Here is a 14455-nt window from a genome sequence, read left to right on the forward strand (position 1 = left end):
AGTAATTAGTGTTATAAAATATAAAAAGTATATTTTAATTTATAAAATTTATAAACTAATATTAATAATATATTAAAAAATATTTATTAATAATAATCTTCTTTACAGATCTTAGTAAGAAATTCTAGAAAAACAAAATCTAATATAAAATTTTTTATAATAAATAATTTTAAAAAGTTTAAGCAGCTGAAGATAATATTTATAAAAAATATTATAATTCTTTATTTTTTTTAAAAACAAAGTATATATTAAAATAAATATATCTAATTTTATAATTAATAATATATTATTATAAAGAAATATAAATAAGTAATATATTTTAATTATATTTTATTTATAAAAAAATAATTATAATAAAAAAAACTATAGAATTTATAATTAAGAACTATTTATAATAATAGAATTATTTAAAAATAGTTTTACTGACTAAAGAAGATAAATGTTATAATTAAAATATTTATTAATTATAAAAATCTTAAATACTTTATTATAATTTCAGAATTATTATAAAAACTAAATATAATAAATATAATAATTTATAGTACTTTAATTTTATTTTATTTATTATTTAGATATATAAAATCCAGCAGATATATTATTATAATATTTAAATTATTAAAAAATAATTTAAACATTATAAAAAACTAGATAAATTAATTTTATAACAGCTATTTAATTTATTAGAATATTAAAATTAAGATATATATAAAAAAAGCTTTATTCATAAATATTAAATAGATTCCTACTTACAGATATATTTTAAATATATAAAAAATTATTAAAAAAATTAATAATATTATTACTATAAAAATAATATATTATAAAGACTTTTTATAAAGCTGCGAGTTATAGTATTTATAACATTAACAAAAAATTAATAAATATAGAAAGTCTGCAAAGAATTAAATAATTTTGAAAATTTTAAATTATAAGGAAAAAATAAATAACATTTTATAATAAAAAATATAAAAACCTTTTATAAAAAGCAGAATAATTGTATATTTTAAATAAATATATTTTTAAGTTTTAAATACTTACAAAGCTATATAATAATTTTATTATAGATTATTCTATGAATAAGAAAATATTAATATTAATCTTAATATTATAATAATTCTAATAATTAAAAATAAATATTTTTATAAATAAATATTATTAAGCCTGTGGAGTATATTAAAATAATAAAATAATTTATAAAATATAATATAAATTACTATAATCTTTATTTATATTTATAAACTTTTAAGAAAAAATAATAATAAGTTTTATTATTAATTTATTTATAAATATTAATATTATTAAAATTTTACAAGAGCTTTTTAATAATATTTTAATAATAATAAACTAATATAATAAAATAGTCTATTTTATTGTCTTATAAAAAAGTATTAATAAAGAGAATCTTATAAAAATCTTTATTAAAAAGATTTTTTATTTATATAATATACCCGCGAAGATTATTTTAGATTATAATAATATTCTTATAAAGAATTTCTAATCTAATTTATTATATATATTTAAAATAAAGAAAGGGCTAAGCACAGTTTATTATTTGTAGATTAATAATTAAATTAAAAACTTAAATAAGATTTTTAAGTAGTATTTATAAAATTATATTAATTTTAAATAAAAGAACTAAATAAATTTATTATTTTTTATAAAGTTTATATATAATAATATTTTATAAGTTTTTATAAAGAAATTATTCTTTTTATATTATTATAATAAAATATCTATAAATAATTAAAATAGACTTTTATAAGAGAAAAAAAAATAAAGATTAAAATTTCTAAATAAATTAAATATATTTAGAAAATCTACATTAAAATAAAAAAAGATCTAATTTTTATTTATTAAAAATAGAAATAATTCTATAATTAAAAAAAGCAGATCAAAAGATTTTATATTGAAAAAAATAATTTAACTATTTATAAAATATTCTTTATAAAAATTATAAAAATTAATTAATAAAAAACTAGATTTATAAAACAGAAGATCTTATTATATTATTAAATAAATAAATTCTTAAATCTATCAATTAAAACTATTTATAAAATTATAAATATATGATATATTTTATATCTTATTATTTTATAAATATTATAAGATAAATAAAATAAACTCACAGAAGTACTTGTTTATAAAAAAAATAATTATAAATATTATTTAAAAATATTATTAGTCTTATAAAATTAAAATAGATTTTCAGAAATTTTAATTAAATCAAAAAATTATTTTAATAAAAATAATATCTAGAAATTAAATATAAATCTATATTATTTATAATTTTATAAAACTTTTATTTATAAGAATAATCTTTATTTAAAAAATAAAAAATAGATAAAATAATAAAATAACAAAAGGATTTATCTATAAAAACGTATTTCTGATTATAAATAAAATATTAAATAAAATAAATATTATAAGAGTGTGTGTTAAGATAGTATAAAGAAAGTATATCTATTGCGAAGTTAAGATAATATTTATATTATTTAAAGTATTATTACTAGTCTTCTATCTAGCCTTTCTTATAGATAAATATATCTATAAGAATTCTGTGAATTATATATTATATTAGTATAATTACTTTGCAAGAAACTGTTTCTATAGTATAAATATTTCTTATAATATATTATATTATAAGAATTATAAGAATTATTATTTTTATAATTATTTTTTTCTCTTAGAATCTTAATTTTTAAAATTATTATTTATAAAAATTAAATATTATTAAAATCTCTATTATAAAATCTTCTTTATAAGAAAATTAATTAAAAAAAAAATAATTCTTTTTTTTTATAATATTTATTTTATATAAATCTACCGCGGCTGTTCTGTATAGCTATAATTATATTATTATTTATTATATTTTAAATCTTTATAATTATAATCAGATAATAAATATTATAAGTATTCTTATAATTATAATTAAGTAATATATATAATATAATATTTCTAATTTAAATATAAATTAAAACTCGAGGCTCAGAGCTTAGAAGTTTAAGAGAGAATATTTTTTTTAATTTTTTTTTTCTTTTTCTTTTAATTCTTTTTATTTTTTAATTTTTTTTTTCTAATCTCTGTGGTTCTCTCTCTCTAATTATTATTATTATTATAAATAAGTATTTATTTAAAAAACTCTTATAATTATTTATATTCTTATAATTATTTTATATTTTTTATAGTTATTTTATACTTTTTATAGCTTATTTTATATCTTTACAGCTGTTTTATATTTTTGCGGCTTATTTTATATTTTTATAATTATTTTATATTTTTATAGTTATTTTATATTTTTTATAGCTTATTTTATATTTTTATAGCTGTTTTTTTATTTTTATAGTTTATTTTATATTTTTATAATTATTTTATATTTTTGCGGCTCTGAAGTATCTATATTAGATTTATAAAATATAATATTTTATAATCTTTTATTAGCTTATAAATATTTATTACTTTATAAATCTAAGATATATATAATCTAATCTAAGAATTATAACTAATTATTTTAGTATTTCTTTTCTTATATTATATATTTATTAATCTTTTTTTTTATAAAGAAATTACTGTTTTTATTACTAGATTTTTATTTTTATTTTTTTTATTTTTATTTTTTTTTTCTACAAGCGTTCGCGGTAAGTAATTTCTTAAAGAGATTTATTTTATATTTTATAATTAATATAGAATTAGAGTAGTCTATTCCCGCGACTACTGCTGCTATTATTATTACTACTATTATTATTATTATTATTATCACTGCTGTCTCTATTATTATTATTATTAATATTATTATTATTATTATTATTTCTGCTATAATCTCTTTATTTTTTTTATAATAAATATTTATTCTTTTTATAAAGTATAAGAAGCTAATTTATATATAATTTATTATTTTATTAATTAAGATTTCTAAAATAATCTAATCTTCTGTAATATTATTTTTTTATATTTTTTTTATAATTTATTATTATAATATTATTATTATTCTAAATAATATTCTTACTATCTCTGTAATTTATAAATAATAAATAAATAAATTATTTTTCTTTTAAAAAATATACCCAGATCTGTTTAAGATTAATTTATTTTATAAAATATTAAAATTATAAACTAAACTTTGGCTTAGTTTATAAATTTATTTATAATAAATTAATTTATTAATACTTTTATAATTATATTAATAATTCTGCCAGATCTTCTTTTTTAAATAAAATTATAATTTTTATTTAATTAAAAAGAATATTAGATTATATAGCTGATTATATAATTTATTTTTTTATTAAATCTAATAATTATTATTAATTAAAGATCCAGGCTCAGCTCTGTAAGATTTCTTTTATAATTAAAACTAATTAATTTTTTTTCTCTAATTAAATATATAATATATATTATAATTTCTTAAGCTTGAGAGTATTTATAATATATATTAATAATAATTATAGATAAAACTATAATAATTATATTTAAATTAGATATAAAATCTATATTTTATAAATTAAATAATTAATCTATTTATCTCTATCTCTGTAAGTATTTATTATATCTTATATTTTAAATTATTATTAGATAAACATTCTTATAGATAGTTTTTTTTATTATTTTATTATTTTATTTTTTTTATTTTTTAAATAAAGATTATACTTATAAATAAACTTTTTATAGAGTTATAAATAATATAGATTTATAATTAATTTTTATATATTATTTTTGCTAAAATAATTTTTCTATTCAATCAGAATTTTTAAAAATCTATTTTAATTTTATAAAATTAATAAGATCTTTAAATAATATTTATAATTATTCTTTTTTATAAAAAAGTACTCTTGCGAGTTTATTCTATTTATTTTATAATATTTATAAAATAGTAATATATAAAATATATTATATATTTATAATTTTATAAATAATTTTAATCTATAGACTTATAAGTTTATCTATTTAATAATATAATAAAATTCTCTATTTTATAAATCTAGTTTTTTATTAATCTATTTTTATAAAAGATATTTTATAAATAATTAAATTATTATTTTTAATATAAAGTTTTTTATTTATTTCTTATAATTATAAAATTATTTTTATTTTTTATAAATAAAAATTAGATTCTTCTTTATTTTAATATAAATTTTTTAAATATATTTAATTTATGTAGAGACTTTAATCTCTATTTTTTTTTATAAAAGTCTATCTTAATAACTCGCAGGTATTCCGTGGTAATAATATAAAACAATAATTTTTTTATAAAAACTTATAAAATATTATTATATATAAACTTTATAATAGATAATAAATCTATCTAATTATCTTATTTAAAATTAATATAATTTTATAAATATTATTTAAGAATATTATTTAATTTTTTAATTTAATTATTAATCTATAGATAATAAGCTGTGCTTACCTTTTTTTTTTATTATAAATATATAAATAAAATTAGATTAGAAACTTTTTATAAAAATATTATTATAATTTATAATAATCTTTGTAGATATATTATATAAATAAAAAATCTTTTTAATAAAAATCTTTATAAGATTCTCTTTATTAAAACTTTTTTATAAAAAAATAAAATAGACTATTTTATTATATTAATTTATTATTATTAAAATACTATTAAAGATTTTTTATAAACTTTTAATAATATTAATATTTATAAATAGATTAATAATAAAATCTATTATTATCTTCTCTTAAAATTTTATAAATATAAATAAAGATTCTAGTAGTTTTTATTATTTTTTATAAATTATTTTATTATCTTAATATACTCCGCAGGCCTGATAATATTTATTTATAAAATTATTTATTTTTAATTATTAGAATTATTATAATATTAATATTAATATTTTCTTATTTATAAAATTATTTATTTTTAATTATTAGAATTATTATAATATTAATATTAATATTTTCTTATGTATAAAATAATTTATAACAGAGTTATTATATAGTTTTATAAATATTTAAAACTTAAAAATATATTTATCTAAAATATATAATTATTCTACTTTTTATAAAATATCTTTATAATTTTTTTATTATAAAATCTTATTTATTTTCTTTTTTTTTTATAGTTTAAAATTTTTAGAATCTCTTAATTCTTTGTAAACTTTTTATATTTATTAATTTTTTATTAATATTATAAATACTACGGCTAGCAGCTTTATAAAAAAATTCTTATAATATAATTTCTTTATAATAATAATATTATTTATTATCTTTTTTTTATAATCTTTTATATATTTAAAATATATTTATAAATAAAAATCTTTCTAATATTTATAAATAAAGCTTTTATCTTTATATTCTCTAGTTTTTATAATCTAAATAGATTAAATAATTATTATAAGATTAATTTATCTAATTTTTTATAATTCTTAGCTATTATTTTTTTTTATAATCTAAATATTATAAAAATATATTTATAGAATTCTATATGCCTGGATAATAAATAAAATAAAATTAAAATATTATAAATTATTATATTTATTATATCTATTTTTATAATAGCTCTGGGCTTGTTATAAAATATTCAAAATTTTTATAATTAATAAATATTTTTATTATAAAATCTACTCTTTCTAGTCAGTGATATTATTCTTTAAATAATTTTATTATTATAAATAATTTTTAATTATAAATTCTATAATTTTATTTTACTATAATTATTTTTTATAAATAAAATATAATTAAAATCTACTAGCTGTCTATATTTTTTTATAATAATATATTATTAATTATAAGATTAGATATATTTATTTTAATATATATATATTCTTTTTTAAAATAAATAATTATAATATTCTTCGCGAATATTATTTTTAACTGCTTAAAACTTTTATAAATATTAGCTATAAAAAATTTTATATTAGTTTTTTTTTTTTTTATAGAATTTCTTAGTAAGATTTATAAGTAGAATTATTATTTATAAGTATTTTTAAATAGATTATTAATATTAATTTATAAATTTTATAAATTATAATATATTCTTTATATTTTATAACTCTGACTACTCGCGGATTATTATAATTTATTCTAATTGTATTTATATATTCTTATAGCTAGTAATAAATCTAAGAAAGTTAATCTTTATTTATATAAAATAGTATTTATTTAGCTTTATATATAAATCTATTTTCATTAAAATATATATAACTTTACAAACTTGCTTTTTATATATCTCTAAATCTTATAAATATATTTATAATATTATTAAAATAAATAATTATAAAATTATTTAAATATTCTATAAAAAAAAAGTTTATAAAATCTTAAAATCCCGCAGATATATTAATTAATCTAAATAATATAATTAAATATTTAAATAAGCTATATTTTATTTAAAGAATTATTTTTTATTTATAATCTATTATAATTCTTATTTTATAATAGATTTTATAAAGATTAAATTATATAAATTATAATATTTCTATAAGTTAATTAATACAGCTATTAATTTAGAATAATAAATATTTTTTTTAATAATTTATTTATTTAATTTATAATAATTAATATATAATTGCAAGTTTTTATTCTTCTTTTTTATAAAAAAAATTAATACTTTAATAGATAATTTTAAATATTAGATTTATTTATATATAAAATATTCTTATAAATACTCTTAGAGTATTTTCTATTTTATAGATAATATTTTATAAATTAAATCTATTTTTAATTTATAATCTTCTTTTAGATTAATCTTTAGATTAATATTTAAATATAAAAATAAATAATCTGTTACTTTATTCTTTATAAATATTATTTTAAATTTATAAATTTATTTCAAAAATATTTTTAAATCTATCTCTTTGCGGATAAATCTAATTATTATAATTTATAATTATTTAATCTTTAATCTCTCTGCAAGAAACTCTATTATAATAATATATTTTATTTTAATTTATTATTTTTTATAAAATCTTAAATAATATTAATTAAACTTTATAATAAAAATCTTTATTTAGATTTATAATATATCTAATATAATTTTTTTTATATCAGATATTATAATAATAATTTTTTTATAAATCTATAATTATTTTCTATATTTATAAGATTAATCTTAAATATTATAGTTTCTTTTAATTAAATATTATTATTATTTAATAATCTTATAAAAATCTTTATAAGTATTATTAATTATTTTATAGTTTTTATTATTATTATAAATATCAGATTTATTTTTATATTTATATTAATTAAGATATTAATCTTTTTAAATAAATTAATCTTATTCTATATAAGTAATTATTCTTATAGTCTTAGAATAAAATATATTATAAGAAATATATTTATTAATTTTTTATAATTTATCTAAATTATAAGTTATTTCTTAGAATTTTTACTCTTATATTAATAATAATATTTTATAATATAATCTTATTTTCTGTAGTTAAAATATTTTATTATTTTTATAAATATTAATATAAAATCTTATAGAATAAATATTTTTAATATATTTAATTATATAATATCTCTCTGTATAAATCTTCTATAATAATCTTAATTATTAGATTATTTTATTTAATTTATAAATAATAATAATTTTTTTTTATAAATAATTAATCTTCTTATTTTATTAGTTAATATTTAATCTTAGTTTTATAAATAATATAATTAAATCTTATTTAATAATAAAAAAATCCAGCTGCTTATAGATTTTTTATTTTATATTTTATAAAAATAATTTAAAAAAATAAATATAATTATATAATATTTAATTTTTATATTTTATAATCTAGCTCTATTTTTATCTTCTTTTAATATTATAAATATATAAAATTTATTTTTTTATAGAAAATTACTCTTAGAATTTATAATTATATTTTTTATTTATAATTCTTTAAATTATCTAACTATATTTTAAGAAATTTATAAAAATTAATTTAATTATTTTTTTAGAAGAGCTTTGTGGTTTTATTTTTTTATAAATTATTAAATATATAATCTAGATAGATTATTATAATTTATATTTATTAATTTTTATTTTAATTATTAATCTCCGCGGTAGACTTCTATTAAATAATAAATAATTAAAAAATAATATAATTATAAGTACTATAATATTTATTATTTTATAAAATATATATATATATATTAGTCTTTTTTAATTTTATAAATAGAATATTAAAATTACTTAGAAATTTATAAATTTTTTTATTATTTATAAAAATTCTAAGTCTCTGTTCTAGTTCTATAATTTATTAAAATATATTTAATTATTTATAAAGATTCTTAGAAAATAATAAGATTATATTTATTTTAATTATTTTTTTTATAATAACTTTATAATTAATCTTCAGAAGATCAGAAGAACTTTTATAAATATAATATTTAATATTTTATATTAATATAGTTTTAATAAATTATCTTGCAGATTTTAAGTAATAAGATTATAAAAATATATATTAAAATAATATAAAAAAAATATATTTATTATAAAATTAAGATAATATTTATATTACTTAAAATATTATTATTAATCTTTTATCTAGCTTCTCTTATAGATAAATATATTTATAAGAATTCTATAAATTATATATTATACTAGTATAATTACTTTATAAGAAACTGTCTTTATAGTATAAATATTCCTCGCGATATATTATATTGCAAGGATTATAAGGATTACTACTATCCTTACAAATATTTATAGAAATAAAAATAGATATATTAATTATTTAATTTATAAAAAATAAATTTTATAATTAATCTAAATATAATTCTTATATCTCTATCTGTAATTATTATTAATATATATTATAAATATCTTTTAGTCTGAAGAATTATAATATATATTATATATTTAATTAAAAAAAAGCTAGTCAGCTTTAATTATAAAAAGAATCTTATAAAACTAAGTTTAGATCTTTAATTAATAATTATTATATTTAATAAAAAATATATATCTTATTACTAATTATATAATTTAATATTTTTTATAATTAAATAAAGACTATAATTTTATTTGAAAAAAAGATTTAATAAAATTATTAATATATCTATAAAAATCTTAATATATTAGTTTATTATAAATAAATTTATAAACAAAATTAAAGTCTAGTTTATAACTTTAATATTCTGCAGAATAGATTAATTTTAGATAATTCTAAATATAATTTATTTTTAAAAAAGTAATTTATTTATTTATAATTTATAGATTATAAAAGCAATAAAAATATTATTTAAAATATTAGTCTTGCTATAATAATAGATAATAAAAAATATATAAAAAAATAATTATAAAAAATCAGATTATTTTAAAAATATTAGAAAATAAAATAATAAATTCTATTTTAATTAATTTTATATATTTCACAAAAAGAATAAATATTTATTATAGAAGAAAAAAAGAAAAAGCTTTAATAATAATAATAATAATAATATTAGCAGTGACAGCAGCGGCAGCAGCAGAAATAATAATAATAATAATAATAATAATAAAAATAGCAGTAGTAGTAATAATAATAATAAATATAATTATAAAAATAAACTAATTCTATTTTATATTAATTATAAAAAATAAGATAAATCTCTCTAAGAAATCACTCATCGCGGGCACACACAGAGAGAAGAGAAGAAAAAAAATAATAAAAAAAAATAATCTAATAATAAATATAATACATTTTTATAAAAAAGAAGAATAAATAATATATAATATAAAAAATAAAATATTAAAATAATTAATTATAATTTTTAGATTAGATTATATACTACAGATCTATAAAATAATAAGTATTTATAGATTAATATAAGATTATAAAATATTATATTTTATAATTTAACATAGATATTTTAGATTTATAAAAGCTAGATAGCTATAAAAATGAAATAGCTGTAAATATCTTCAGACAAATATTTATTTATAATAATACAGAAAAGAAAAGAAAAGATCAGTGAATTAAAAAAGTTAAAAAAGATAAAAAAGAAATTATTAAAAATATTTTTTTAAAGCTCTAAGGTCTGAGCCCCAAGCTATAATTTATATTTGAATTAAAAATATTATTTTATAATTATTATTTATTATATTTACTACTTAATTATAATTATAAAGACTTAAAATATAATAAATATTAATATATTTATAGCTATACAGAATAATTATTATAGCAGGCTTATTATAAAGCAGATAATATAAAAAGAAATTATTTTTTTAAATTAATTGTTTTATAAAGAAGAGTTTATAATAGAGATTTTAATAATATTTAATTTATTATAAATAATAATCATAAATATTATGATTCTAAAAAATTTATAAAAATAATAATTTTTATAATATTTATAATATATTATATTATAAGAAATATTTATACTATAGAAGTAGTCTTTTATAAAAATATTATATTAATAAATATTATAATATATAACTTATAAAACTCTTATAAATATATTTATTTATAAGAGAAATTAGATAGAAGACTAGTAATAATTCTTTAAGTAATATAAATATTAATTATCTTGACTTTATAATAGATATACTTTCTTCACACTATCTTAACATATATTCTTATAAATATAACATATTATAATTTATTATTTTAAATTACAGCAGACAGTTTATAAAAAAATATAAAAATAATTATATAATTGTAAGGGATGATATCCGCGGCTATGCATACTTACAAGGGTGAAGCCCATCTCCTCCCGGGTGTACCTGAGTATATATATGGGATTCTAGGGGTCCGCAGGTAACTGCGGGTAATGTTAGTCAAGTATATATATCCCGCGGATATTATTTCTTACAATAATCTTATTAAAATTTGAAAATGATTTTTATTATTTATTACTCTTAGATAAATAAAGCTATTAAATAGATAAATAATATAATTAAAATATATATAAAAATATATATATAATATAATTAATATAACTAAATCTAATATCTCTTATTTATAAAATTAATTATTAATTTATAAATCTTTATTATTACAGGAGTATTATCTTTTTTTTTAGTTATAGATATAATTCTTCTTTTTTAATCTAATTAAAGATTAGTCTATTTTATATAAGAATACTTTGAAAAGACCTGTATAAATAAATAAAATTATTATTTATATAATTAAAAAAGTTAGTAACCAAGTATAAGTATTTCTTATATATATATAATAAAAGATTAAGAGATAGATTAATAAATATAAGATATTTATATCTAGATACTGAAAGAATAATATAATTTAATTAGATTTAAAAAGTATTATTATTAATTAATTTAATAAGAAGATAGATTAAAAAAATTTAAAATATATTATTATAAAAATATTAAAATCAAGTTTATTTAACTAAATATTTCTACTAAAATTTATAATATATTTTATATAAATTTATTATAATTAAAAGTAATAGATAAATAGTTATTATAATAAATAAATAATTAATAATTTCTTATTATTTAAATTAAAAAAGAGAATAAATATTTAATAAAAATTATTTAAAATAAGATATAATAATACAAAGAGCGGGAATAAATATTATATTATTATATTAAATAGATTAAATATATTTAGACTACTTAAAAACTAATTAGAATTTTATAAGATATCTCTGCTATATATAATTAAAGGAATTTCTAAATAAATTTATAAAATAATCCTGCTTAATTTATTCAGGCCTATAATTAATATTACTATTATTTTTTTCTAAGTATAAAAAAAAGAAGAAAAAAAATTAAAACAAAAAGTTTTTTTATAATAGATTCCATAAAGATTTTTTGCAGATATTATTAAATAATAAAGAGAAAAATCAGATAAGACAGTATAGACAGTACTCAGCTAATTCTTAAAAAGATAATACTAATTTAATAAATAAATTAATAAATATCTAGACTTTAATTAAGAATAATAAGACTTTTAGTACTATTATTATTTTTATATATTTTTAATCTAAATTAGTTAACTATGTGATATTATATTAATTAATAAAGAGCTTATTTATTATTTATAAGAATTAGCTTATATATATAAATCACCTTTCTAAGTTTAATTATAAAAATATTAAAAGAATCTAATACTAACAGTAATATATATATATATTTTTTAATATTATATATTTTTTAGAAAAAGAGATAATTCAGATATTTATAGATAAAATCCTGTGATAGATTATATTTCTTAAGTATAATATAAAATTTATCTTATATAATAGATATAATAATTATTCCTATTAAATATATTTAATTTAAATAATTAATTAATTTTATTATTTTATCTTTCTGCTAATAATCAAGTTCTTTTAATTAAATATAAATTAAAGAATATCTTATAAAACTATTTAAAAAGATATATATATAATTATTATTAAAGTTTCTAAATATTAAATAAATATTAATTATAATAGACTGTTGAATTAGTTCTGATTAAAAAATACTTTTTAATTTAATTAAATATTTTTTAATAAAAAATATAAACTATTATAAGATTTTACTAGACTTTTAATTAATATTTAAATCTTATATTAATAAAAATCTAGCTGTAATTATTTTATTAGTCTTATATAAATATAATCTTATTTATTAATTATTAAATATAATAATTAATAATATTAATAATAATAATATAATATTTAATATAATCTTAGCTAAACTCTAAACTTAACTTAGCTAGAATATTTAATTTTATAATATTTTAATTAATTCTGATTTTTTAAAAATTATTTAAAGCTAGTATTATATTTTTTATTTTATTTATATAATTTAGCTTATAATTAATACTCTTTTATAAAAACTTTAAATTAAGATCTTAAATAATATTATTAAATAAATATAAAAAAATAATAATAAAAATCTTAAAGTCTTTTTTAATATTTTAAAAATTTTTGAAAAAATATATTCTAGAAGCTATTTATAAAAGATTAATATAAAATCTTTTTTTATAAAAAATTTCTAGAAATTTTTTATTAGCTAGTTTATTATATTAATTTTTAATTATAAATTCAGAAAATTATATAAGTTATAAATATAAATTTTTAATATTATAAAAAATTCTTATTTATTTAATAATTTAAATCTAACTTAATTTATTATTTTTTTTAAATTATAAAATCTGCTAAAATTTAATCTCTTTTATAATTTATTAAATACTTAATTTTTATTAAATAATTAAAAGTTTTATTTAGTACTGCAAGTATAATAATATTAATTATTTTTATTTTATTATAATTAAATAAAAATAAATAAAATATCTTCTTAAATTTTTATATTTTTTTTTATTTTCTATTTCTTTAAAAATAATAAGTCTATTATTTATAAAATCTATAATATTTATAATAATCTCTTTAATTATCTAAATTATTTAATTAACAAACTAAAAAAAATAGATATTTTTAAAAAAAAAGATTTTTAAAAACTTATATAATATATATTAAAAGCTCTAAAAATATTATTATTATATTTATTAAATAAAAGATTATATTTATATAATTATAATTATTTTAGATCTAATATTAAAGCTTAAGAAATTTA

This window comes from Aspergillus heteromorphus (assembly GCF_003184545.1).
Source record: "Aspergillus heteromorphus CBS 117.55 chromosome Unknown BO70scaffold_38, whole genome shotgun sequence".
Taxonomy (NCBI): domain Eukaryota; kingdom Fungi; phylum Ascomycota; class Eurotiomycetes; order Eurotiales; family Aspergillaceae; genus Aspergillus; species Aspergillus heteromorphus.